The following is an 11,820-nucleotide window of genomic DNA, read 5'->3' on the forward strand; positions in this document are numbered from 1 at the left end:
GACTGCAACTTATTTTGCAAACAAATTGATTCTATTATGATTTGTCTGTAATAAAAATGAGGAACTGAAGAGAGAAAAACTCATGTTTCAAAAGAAACTGTAGTACACCTCTTATTATATTCTAGCCTTGTCCTTTGTTTTCCACTTTTAGTATTTGTCTATGGTTTAACTAGATTGAATCCTGAATTCCCTACAGGCTACAAGTCTCCAAACTGTTGTCAGTTTTTTTTCTTTCCCATTTTTCTGATTTGGAATCACTGGAAATTAAAACTATGCTTTTATTAAAGTTCTATAGGCTGAAGTTAGACAACTTAAACTTTGGGAGAAATAACAGCAACTTATTTATATACATAAATCACTTATTTGCCTGCCTAATGATGTATGGACTTTGCAATATAGCCTAAATCAGTTCTCCAGGATTGCTTTCCCCTTTATTGCTATAATCTGGATTTGGTCCTTTTTTTCTCCACCTTTCTTCCTCCTGCTATTTCTCTCCATAGGATGTGAGGATTCACAACCTTCTAGAATGAGGCTTCCTAACAACATGGGACCTACCATCCTAGGAATAAACCATTCTAGCAATGAAGGATCAGACCAAACCCATTACCAGAGACCCATTTTCTTCTACAACGCTTTCTCCAAAAGATTTGGAAGAAGACGGGGGAAACGTGAAAGGAAAATAAAATCTCAAGACCCAAACTCACTATGCCAAAGAGAAAGTTAAGCTTGGGAACTGAGTCATGCAAAAAACTGCCTTCCTTTTTGTTCCTAGGTAACTGTAAATTTCACCTGGTTACTTTATCTTACATAAAATTTAATCTATGCAGCACAAGATGAATGCATAATTGACTGTCACCACTCCTCTCTTTGCACATGTAAAATGTGAATTCAGTGAGCACCAATCAAAGCCTCACAAGAATGCAACACTTGCTTCACCACCTACCCCACTTTTTCTTTCTTTGTTTCCCTTCCTTTTCCTCCTGCCCACTCTTTCCCCTTTAAATATTGAAGTGCTCAAAATCCTCTTTGGAGAAAGCATAGGTGTGTTTCTTTTTCCTGGGCACATCCTCAACTTTGGCAAAAGAAACCTCTAAATCGATTGAGATCTGTCTCAGACACTTTTTGGTTTACATTAAAGACATGCATGGGCTGAAAGTGATGAGAAAGAAAAAGACATTTCATGCAAACAGTAATTGAAATAGGCAGTAATGGCCATATTTGTATCAGACAAAATAGATTTTAAGTCTAAAACTTTTTGTAGAGACAAAAACGTTATTGTAGAATGATAAAAAGGTCAATTCAGCCGAAAGATCTATTGTAAATATATAAACATCCAATATGAGAACACCTAAAAATATAAAGGAAATATGGACAGATCTGAAGACAGAAATTCACAGGAACAAATTAATAGTAGGGGACTTCTATACTCCATTTCGGAATGGATATCCAGTCAGAAAAATCAGTAAAGAAAGAACTGACTTGAGCAACACTATAGACCAAAGCCAAAAGACGTTAAGCCAAACTTTCCATTCGACAGCATGCACGTTCTTTTCAAGTGCACATGGAACATTCTCCAGAATAGATCACATTTAGGTTGCAAAACAAGTCTTAACAAATGCAAGAAAATAAAAATCATTTCAAGTATCTTTTTTGGTCACAATGGAATCTAGAAATCAATAACAGCAAGAAAACCAGAAAATTTACATGTGTGGAACCTAAACAACATGCTCTTAAACAATCATTGTGTCAAAGAGGAAATCAAAATGTATCTCAAGACAAACTAAAATGAAAGCAGAACATATCAAAACCTTTGAGATGCAGCTAAAGCAGTACTGAAAGGGTGGTTTATAGAAATAAATGCCTACATGAAGAAAGAATAAAGCTCCCCAAAATACAAGCTAACTTTCCAACTCAGGGAACTAGAAAATGAACAACAAACTAAGTCTAAAGTTAGCAGAAAGAGGAAATAATAAAATTAGAACTACAATAAATAAAGTGGAAGATTTTTAAAAATAAAACACTCAAAAAAACCAAGAGTTTGTGTTTTGAAAAGATGAACAAGGTAGTTGAGGGGGCGGAGCAAGATGGCCAAATAGGAACAGCTCCAGTCTGCAACTCCCAGCGCGAGCGACACAGAAGACTGGTGATTTCTGCATTTTCTTTTTTTTTTTTCTTTTTTTTTAAATTTATTTATTATTATTATACTTTAAGTTGTAGGGTACATGTGCATAACGTGCAGGTTTGTTACATATGTATACTTGTGCCATGTTGGTGTGCTGCACCCATCAACTTGTCATTTACATCAGGTATAACTCCCAATGCAATCCCTTCCCCCTCCCCCCTCCCCATGACAGGCCCCTGTGTGTGATGTTCCCCTTCCTGAGTCCGAGTGATCTCATTGTTCAGTTCCCACCTATGAGTGAGAACATGCGGTGTTTGGTTTTCTGTTCTTGTGATAGTTTGCTAAGAATGATGGTTTCCAGCTGCATCCATGTCCCTACAAAGGACACAAACTCATCCTTTTTGATGGCTGCATAGTATTCCATGGTGTATATGTGCCACATTTTCTTAATCCAATCTGTCACTGATGGACATTTGGGTTGATTCCAAGTCTTTGCTATTGTGAATAGTGCTGCAATAAACATACGAGTGCATGGGTCTTTATAGCAGCATGATTTATAATCCTTTGGGTATATACCCAGTAATGGGATGGCTGGGTCATATGGTACAACTAGTTCTAGATCCTTGAGGAATCGCCATACTGTTTTCCATAATGGTTGAACTAGTTTACAATCCCACCAACCGCGTAAAAGTGTTCCTATTTCTCCACATCCTCTCCAGCACCTGTTGTTTCCTGACTTTTGAATGATCGCCATTCTAATTGGTGTGAGATGGTATCTCATTGTGCGGTACTGGGTTCATCTCACTGGGGAGTGCCGGACGATCGGTGCTGGTCAGCTGCTGCAGCCCGACCAGCGAGAGCTGAAGCAGGGCGAGGCATTGCCTCACCTGGGAAGCGCAAGGGGGAAGGGAATCCCTTTTCCTAGCCAGGGGAAATGAGACACACAACACCTGGAAAATCGGGTAACTCCCACCCCAATACTGTGCTTTAAGCAAACAGGCACACCAGGAGATCATATCCCACACCTGGCCGGGAGGGTCCCACACCCATGGAGCCTCCCTCATTGCTAGCACAGCAGTCTGTGATCTACCGGCAAGGCAGCAGCCAGGCTGGGGGAGGGGCGCCCGCCATTGCTGAGGCTTAAGTAGGTAAACAAAGCTGCTGGGAAGCTCAAACTGGGTGGAGCTCACAGCAGCTCAAGGAAACCTGCCTGTCTCTGTAGACTCCACCTCTGGGGACAGGGCACAGTAAAAATAACAAAAACAGCAGAAACCTCTGCAGACGCAAACGACTCTGTCTGACAGCTTTGAAGAGAGCAGTGGATCTCCCAACACGGAGGTTGAGATCTGAGAAGGGACAGACTCCCTGCTCAAGTGGGTCCCTGACCCCTGAGTAGCCTAACTGGGAGAGATCCCCCACTAGGGGCAGTCTGACACCCCACACCTCACAGGGTGGAGTACACCCCTGAGAGGAAACTTCCAAAGCAAGAATCAGACAGGTACACTCGCTGTTCAGAAATATTCTATCTTCTGCAGCCTCTGCTGCTGATACCCAGCAAACAGGGACTGGAGTGGACCTCAAGCAATCTCCAACAGACCTACAGCTGACGGTCCTGACTGTTAGAAGGAAAACTATCAAACAGGAAGGACACCTACACCAAAACCCCATCAGTACATCACCATCATCAAAGACCAGAGGCAGATAAAACCACAAAGATGGGGAAAAAGCAGGGCAGAAAAGCTGGAAATTCAAAAAATAAGAGCGCATCTCCCCCGGCAAAGGAGCGCAGCTCATCGCCAGCAACGGATCAAAGCTGGACGGAGAATGACTTTGACGAGATGAGAGAAGAAGGCTTCAGTCCATCAAATTTCTCAGAGCTAAAGGAGGAATTACGTACCCAGCACAAAGAAACTAAAAATCTTGAAAAAAAAGTGGAAGAATTGATGGCTAGAGTAATTAATGCAGAGAAGGTCATAAACGAAATGAAAGAGATGAAAACCATGACACGAGAAATACGTGACAAATGCACAAGCTTCAGTAACCGACTCGATCAACTGGAAGAAAGAGTATCTGCGATTGAGGATCAAATGAATGAAATGAAGCGAGAAGAGAAACCAAAAGAAAAAAGAAGAAAAAGAAATGAACAAAGCCTGCAAGAAGTATGGGATTATTTAAAAAGACCAAATCTACGTCTGATTGGGGTGCCTGAAAGTGAGGGGGAAGATGGAACCAAGTTGGAAAACACTCTTCAGGATATCATCCAGGAGAACTTCCCAAACCTAGTAGGGCAGGCCAACATTCAAATACAGGAAATACAGAGAACACCACAAAGATACTCCTTGAGAAGAGTAACACCAAGACACATCATTTTCAGATTCACCAAAGTTGAAATGAAGGCAAAAATCTTAAGGGCAGCCAGAGAGAAAGGTCGGGTTACCCACAAAGGGAAGCCCATCAGACTAACAGCAGATCTCTCGGCAGAAACTCTACAAGCCAGAAGAGAGTGGGGGCCAATATTCAACATTCTTAAAGAAAAGAATTTTCAACCCAGAATTTCATATCCAGCCAAACTAAGTTTCATCAGTGAAGGAGAAATAAAATCCTTTACAGATAAGCAAATGCTTAGAGATTTTGTCACCACTAGGCCTGCCTTACAAGAGACCCTGAAGGAAGCACTAAACATGGAAAGGAACAACCGGTACCAGCCATTGCAAAAACATGCCAAAATGTAAAGACCATCGAGGCTAGGAAGAAACTGCATCAACTAACAAGCAAAATAACCAGTTAATATCATAATGGCAGGATCAAGTTCACACATAACAATCTTAACCTTAAATGTAAATGGACTAAATGCTCCAATTAAAAGACACAGACTGGCAAACTGGATAAAGAGTCAAGACCCATCAGTCTGCTGTATTCAGGAGACCCATCTCACACGCAGAGACATACATAGGCTCAAAATAAAGGGATGGAGGAAGATTTACAAAGCAAATGGAGAACAAAAAAATGCAGGGGTTGCAATACTAGTCTCTGATAAAACAGACTTTAAACCATCAAAGATCAAAAGAGACAAAGAAGGCCATTACATAATGGTAAAGGGATCAATTCAACAGGAAGAGCTAACTATCCTAAATATATAAGCACCCAATACAGGAGCACCCAGATTCATAAAGCAAGTCCTTAGAGACTTACAAAGAGACTTAGACTCCCATACAATAATAATGGGAGACTTCAACACTCCACTGTCAACATTAGACAGATCAACGAGACGGAAAGTTAACAAGGATATCCAGGAATTGAACTCATCTCTGCAGCAAGCAGGCCTAATAGACATCTATAGAACTCTCCACCCCAAATCAACAGAATATACATTCTTCTCAGCACCACATCGTACTTACTCCAAAATCGACCACGTAATTGGAAGTAAAGCACTCCTCAGCAAATGTACAAGAACAGAAATTGTAACAAACTGTCTCTCAGACCACAGTGCAATCAAACTAGAACTCAGGACTAAGAAACTCAATCAAAACCGCTCATCTACATGGAAACTGAACAAGCTGCTCCTGAATGACTACTGGGTACATAACAAAATGAAGGCAGAAATAAAGATGTTCTTTGAAACCAATGAGAACAAAGATACAACATACCAGAATCTCTGGGACACATTTAAAGCAGTGTGTAGAGGGAAATTTATAGCACTGAATGCCCACAAGAGAAAGCAGGAAAGATCTAAAATTGACACTCTAACATCACAATTAAAAGAACTAGAGAAGCAAGAGCAAACTCATTGAAAAGCTAGCAGAAGGCAAGAAATAACTAAGATCAGAGCAGAACTGAAGGAGATAGAGACACAAAAAACCCTCCAAAAAATCAATCAATCCAGGAGTTGGTTTTTTGAAAAGATCAACAAAATTGACAGACCACTAGCAAGACTAATAAAGAAGAAAAGAGAGAAGAATCAAATCGACGCAATTAAAAATGATAAAGGGGATATCACCACGGACCCCACAGAAATACAAACTACCATCAGAAAATACTATAAACACCTCTACGCAAATAAACTGGAAAATCTAGAAGAAATGGATAATTTCCTGGACACTTACACTCTTCCAAGACTAAACCAGGAAGAAGTTGAATCCCTGAATAGACCAATAGCAGGCTCTGAAATTGAGGCAATAATTAATAGCCTACCAACCAAAAAAAGTCCAGGACCAGATGGATTCACAGCTGAATTCTACCAGAGGTACAAGGAAGAGTTGGTACCATTCCTTCTGAAACTATTCCAATCAATAGAAAAAGAGGGAATCTCCCTAACTCATTTTATGAGGCCAACATCATCGTGATACCAAAGCCTGGCAGAGACACAACAAGAAAAGAGAATTTTAGACCAATATCCCTGATGAACATCGATGCAAAGATCCTCAATAAAATACTGACAAACCGGATTCAGCAACACATCAAAAAGCTTATCCACCATGATCAAGTGGGCTTCATCCCTGGGATGCAAGGCTGGTTCAACATTCCCAAATCAATAAACATAATCCAACATATAAACAGAACCAAAGACAAGAACCACATGATTATCTCAATACATGCAGAAAAGGCTTTTGACAAAATTCAACAGCCCTTCATGCTAAAAACGCTCAATAAATTCGGTATTGATGGAACGTACCTCAAAATAATAAGAGCTATTTATGACAAACCCACAGCCAATATCATACTGAATGGGCAAAAACTGGAAAAATTCCCTTTGAAAACTGGCACAAGACAGGGATGCCCTCTCTCACCACTCCTATTCAACATAGTGTTGGAAGTTCTGGCTAGGGCAATTAGGCAAGAGAAAGAAATCAAGGGTATTCAATTAGGAAAAGAAGAAGTCAAATTGTCCCTCTTTGCAGATGACATGATTGTATATTTAGAAAACCCCATTATCTCAGCCCAAAATCTCCTTAAGCTGATAAGCAACTTCAGCAAAGTCTCAGGATACAAAATTAATGTGCAAAAATCACAAGCATTCTTATACACCAGTAACAGACAAACAGAGAGCCAAATCATGAATGAATTTCCATTCACAATTGCTTCAAAGAGAATAAAATACCTAGGAATCCAACTTACAAGGGATGTCAAGGACCTCTTCAAGGAGAACTACAAACCACTGCTCAGTAAAATAAAAGAGGACACAAACAAATGGAAGAACATACCATGCTCATGGATAGGAAGAATCAATATCGTGAAAATGGCCATACTGCCTAAGGTAATTTAGAGATTCAATGCCATCCCCATCAAGCTACCAATGAGTTTCTTCACAGAATTGGAAAAAACTGCTTTAAAGTTCATATGCAACCAAAAAAGAGCCCACATTGTGAAGACAATCCTAAGTCAAAAGAACAAAGCTGGAGGCATCATGCTACCTGACTTCAAACTCTACTACAAGGCTACAGTAACCAAAACAGCATGGTACTGGTACCAAAACAGAGATCTAGACCAATGGAACAGAACAGAGTCCTCAGAAATAATACCACACATCTACAGCCATCTGATCTTTGACAAACCTGAGAGAAACAAGAAATGGGGAAAGGATTCCCTATTTAATAAATGGTGCTGGGAAAATTGGCTAGCCATAAGTAGAAAGCTGAAACTGGATCCTTTCCTTACTCCTTATACGAAAATTAATTCAAGATGGATTAGAGACTTAAATGTTAGACCTAATACCATAAAAATCCTAGAGGAAAACCTAGGTAGTACCATCCAGGACATAGGCATGGGCAAAGACTTCATGTCTAAAACACCAAAAGCAACGGCAGCAAAAGCCAAAATTGACAAATGGGATCTCATTAAACTAAAGAGCTTCTGCACAGCAAAAGAAACTACCATCAGAGTGAACAGGCAACCTACAGAATGGCAGAAAATTTTTGCAATCTACTCATCTGACAAAGGGCTAATATCCAGAACCTACAAAGAACTCAAACAAATTTACAAGAAAAAAACAAACAACCCCATCAAAAAGTGGGCAAAGGATATGAACAGACATTTCTCAAAAGAAGACATTCATACAGCCAACAGACACATGAAAAAATGCTCATCATCACTGGCCATCAGAGAAATGCAAATCAAAACCACATTGACATACCATCTCACACCAGTTAGAATGGCGATCATTCAAAAGTCAGGAAACAACAGGTGCTGGAGAGGATGTGGAGAAATAGGAACACTTTTACACTATTGGTGGGATTGTAAACTAGTTCAACCATTGTGGAAAACAGTATGGCGATTCCTCAAGGATCTAGAACTAGATGTACCATATGACCCAGCCATCCCATTACTGGGTATATACCCAAAGGATTATAAATTATGCTGCTATAAAGACACATGCACACGTACGTTTATTGCAGCACTATTCACAATAGCAAAGACTTGGAATCAACCCAAATGTCCATCAGTGACAGATTGGATTAAGAAAATGTGGCACATATACACCATGGAATACTCTGCAGCCATAAAAAAGGATGAGTTTGTGTCCTTTGTAGGGACATGGATGCAGCTGGAAACCATCATTCTTAGCAAACTATCACAAGAACAGAAAACCAAACACCGCATGTTCTCACTCATAGGTGGGAACTGAACAATGAGAACACTTGGACTCAGGAAGGGGAACATCACACACTGGGATCTATCATGGGGAGGGGGTAGTGGGGAGGGATTGCATTGGGTGTTATACCTGATGTAAATGATGAGTTGATGGTTGCAGCACACCAACATGGCACAAGTATACATATGTAACAAACTTGCACGTTATGCACATGTACCCTACAACTTAAAGTATAATAATAAATAAATTAAAAAAAATAAGATGAACAAACTCAACAAACCCTTAGTTGTACTAATTAATAAAAGAGAGAAGACTAAAATTTAAAAAAATCATAACTGAAAGAGGAGACATTGCAGCTGATGCTTTATGCTATGGTTTGAATATTTGTGTCTCCTTGTAATAGTCAGGTTTCTCCAGAGGGGCAGAAACAATAGTATATATGTGAAAGAGAATTTATTAGGGGGAATTGGATCACACAATCAGAAAGGTAAAGTCTCATAATAGGCCATCTGCAAGCTGGAGGACCAGAGAAGCTGGTCATGTGACTCCCAGAGAAGCCAATAGCCTGGTTCAGTACAAGTCTGAAAGCCTCAAAACCAGGGAAGCCACCAGTGCAATCACCAGTCTGAGACCAAAGACCTGAGAGCCCACGTGAGGCCACTAGTGCAAGTCTGAATCTAAAAGCAGAAGAACCAGGAGTCTGACGGCCAAGGGCAGGAGAAGAACAAAGGCCTCCTGCTCTGGAAAGGAGAGAGAGAAGGAACCAGGGCAAACTGAATATCCCCATTTCTCCCTGCTTTGTCTTAGACAAGCCCCTAGTCAATCAGATGATGCCTGCCTACATTGAGGACGGGTTTTTCTCTCTCAGTTCACTGACTCATATGTCAGTTTCCTTGGGAAACATCCTCACAGATACACCCATCAGCAATGCTTCACTAGCCATGTAGGCATTTCTCAATCCAATCAATCAAGTTGACACCTAACATTAACCATCATACCCTTCCAAAATTCATGAAAATTAATCTTTAATTCGATAGTATTAAGAAGGGGCCTTTAGGAGGTGATCAGGTCATGAAAGTTCCTGTCTCATAAATGGGATTAAAACTGCTATATAGAAGGCTTCACCCAGCTTTTGACTCTTTGCCCTTCTGTCCCTTCTGCCATGTGACAATGTATTGTTCATTTCCCGGGAGGATGCAGCAACGAGGCACCATCTTGGAAGCAGAGAGCAGCCCTCACCAGACACTGAACCTGCCAGTGCCTTGATGTTAGACTTCTCAGACTCCAGAAGTATGAGAAATAAATTTCCGTTCTATATAAATTACCTAGTCTCACATATTTTGTTACGGCAGCACAAATGGATTAAGACACCTCAGAAATCAGATGGATCATAAGGGATTATTATGAACAACTATATGCCAACAAACGGGATAACCTAGAAGAAATGGATAAATTCCTAGAAACATTATAAAAAAATAGAAAGCCCATGCCAATAACAAATAAGAAAATTTAATCAGTAATCAGAAGTATCCCAACAAACAAAACCAAGGACCAAATAATTCACAGCTGAATTCTACCAAACTCTCGAAGAAGAATTAATACCTATTGTTCGAAAAGTCTTCCCAAAGATAGAAGAGGGAACATTTCCAGACTCATCATAGAAGGCCAGCATCAGCCTGATACCCAAAACAGACAAAGACACTACAAGAAAACTACACTCTGATATACCTGATAAACGTGTATGCAAAATTCTTAAATAAAATACTAGACAACTGAATACAACAACATTTTAAAAAGAACATATCCCAGTTGAATAAATTCCAAGTGGAATTTATTCTTCAGAGGTAAGAATAGTTCAATATATGCAAGTGATTCATTGTGATACAATGCATTAAGAAAATGAAAGAAAAAATCCACGTGATCATCTGAATAGATGCATAAAATCCATTTGACAAAGTTCAACATCCATTCACGATTAAAATTGTCAACAAAATAGGTACCCAAGCAACTTACGTCAATACAATAAAGGATATATATGAAAATCCCATAGCTAATATAATAAATGAGGAAAAATTAAAAGCTTTCACTCTAAGATCCAATACAAAGTAAGGATGACCACTCTTGTCACTTATTTTTATTTTTGTATTTTATTATACTTTAAGTCCTGGGGTACATGTACAGAACGGAACATGCAGTTTTGTTACATAGGTATACATACGCCATGGGGTTTGCTGCACCCGTCAACCCATTACCTACACTAGGTGTTTCTCCTAATGCTATCCCTCTCTTATTCCTCCACCCATTAATAGGCCCCAGTGTGTGATGTTCCCCTCCCTGTGTCCATGTGTTCTCATGGTTCAACTTCCACTTATGAGTGAGAACATGTGGTGTTTGGATTTCTGTTCTTGTGTTAGTTTGCTGAGAATGATGGTTTCCAGCTTCATCCATGTCCCCACAAAGGACATGAACTCATCTTTTTTATGGCTGCATAGTATCTCATGGCATACATGTGCCACATTTTCTTTATCCAGTCTATCATTGATGGACATTTGGGTTGGTTCCAAGTCTTTGCTATTGTGAATTATGCCACAATAAACATATGTGTGCATGTGCCTTTATAGTAGACTGATTTATAATCCTTTGGGTATATACCCATAATGGGATTGCTGGGTCAAACGGTATTTCTAGCTCTATATCCTTGAGGAATCACCACACTGTCTTCCACAGTGGTTGAACTAATTTACACTCCCACCAACAGTGTAAAAGCGTTCCTATTTCTCCACATCCTCTCCAGCATCTGTAGTTTCCTGACATTTTAATGATTGCCATTCTAACTGGCGTGAGATGGTATCTCATTGCAGTTTTGATTTGTATTTCTCCAGTGATGATGAGCATTTTTTCATGTCTGTTGGCTGCATAAATGTCTTCTTTTGAGAAGTGTCTGTTCATATCCTTTGCCCACTTTTTGATGGAGTTGTTCGTTTTTTTCTTGTAAATTTAAGTTCCTCATAGATTCTGGATATTAGACCTTTTTCAGATGGATAGATTGCAAAAATTTTCTCTCATTCTGTAGGTGGCCTGTTCACTTTGATGATAGTTTCTTTTGCTG

Source organism: Macaca fascicularis, chromosome X (assembly GCF_037993035.2).
Source record: "Macaca fascicularis isolate 582-1 chromosome X, T2T-MFA8v1.1".
NCBI lineage: Eukaryota > Metazoa > Chordata > Mammalia > Primates > Cercopithecidae > Macaca > Macaca fascicularis.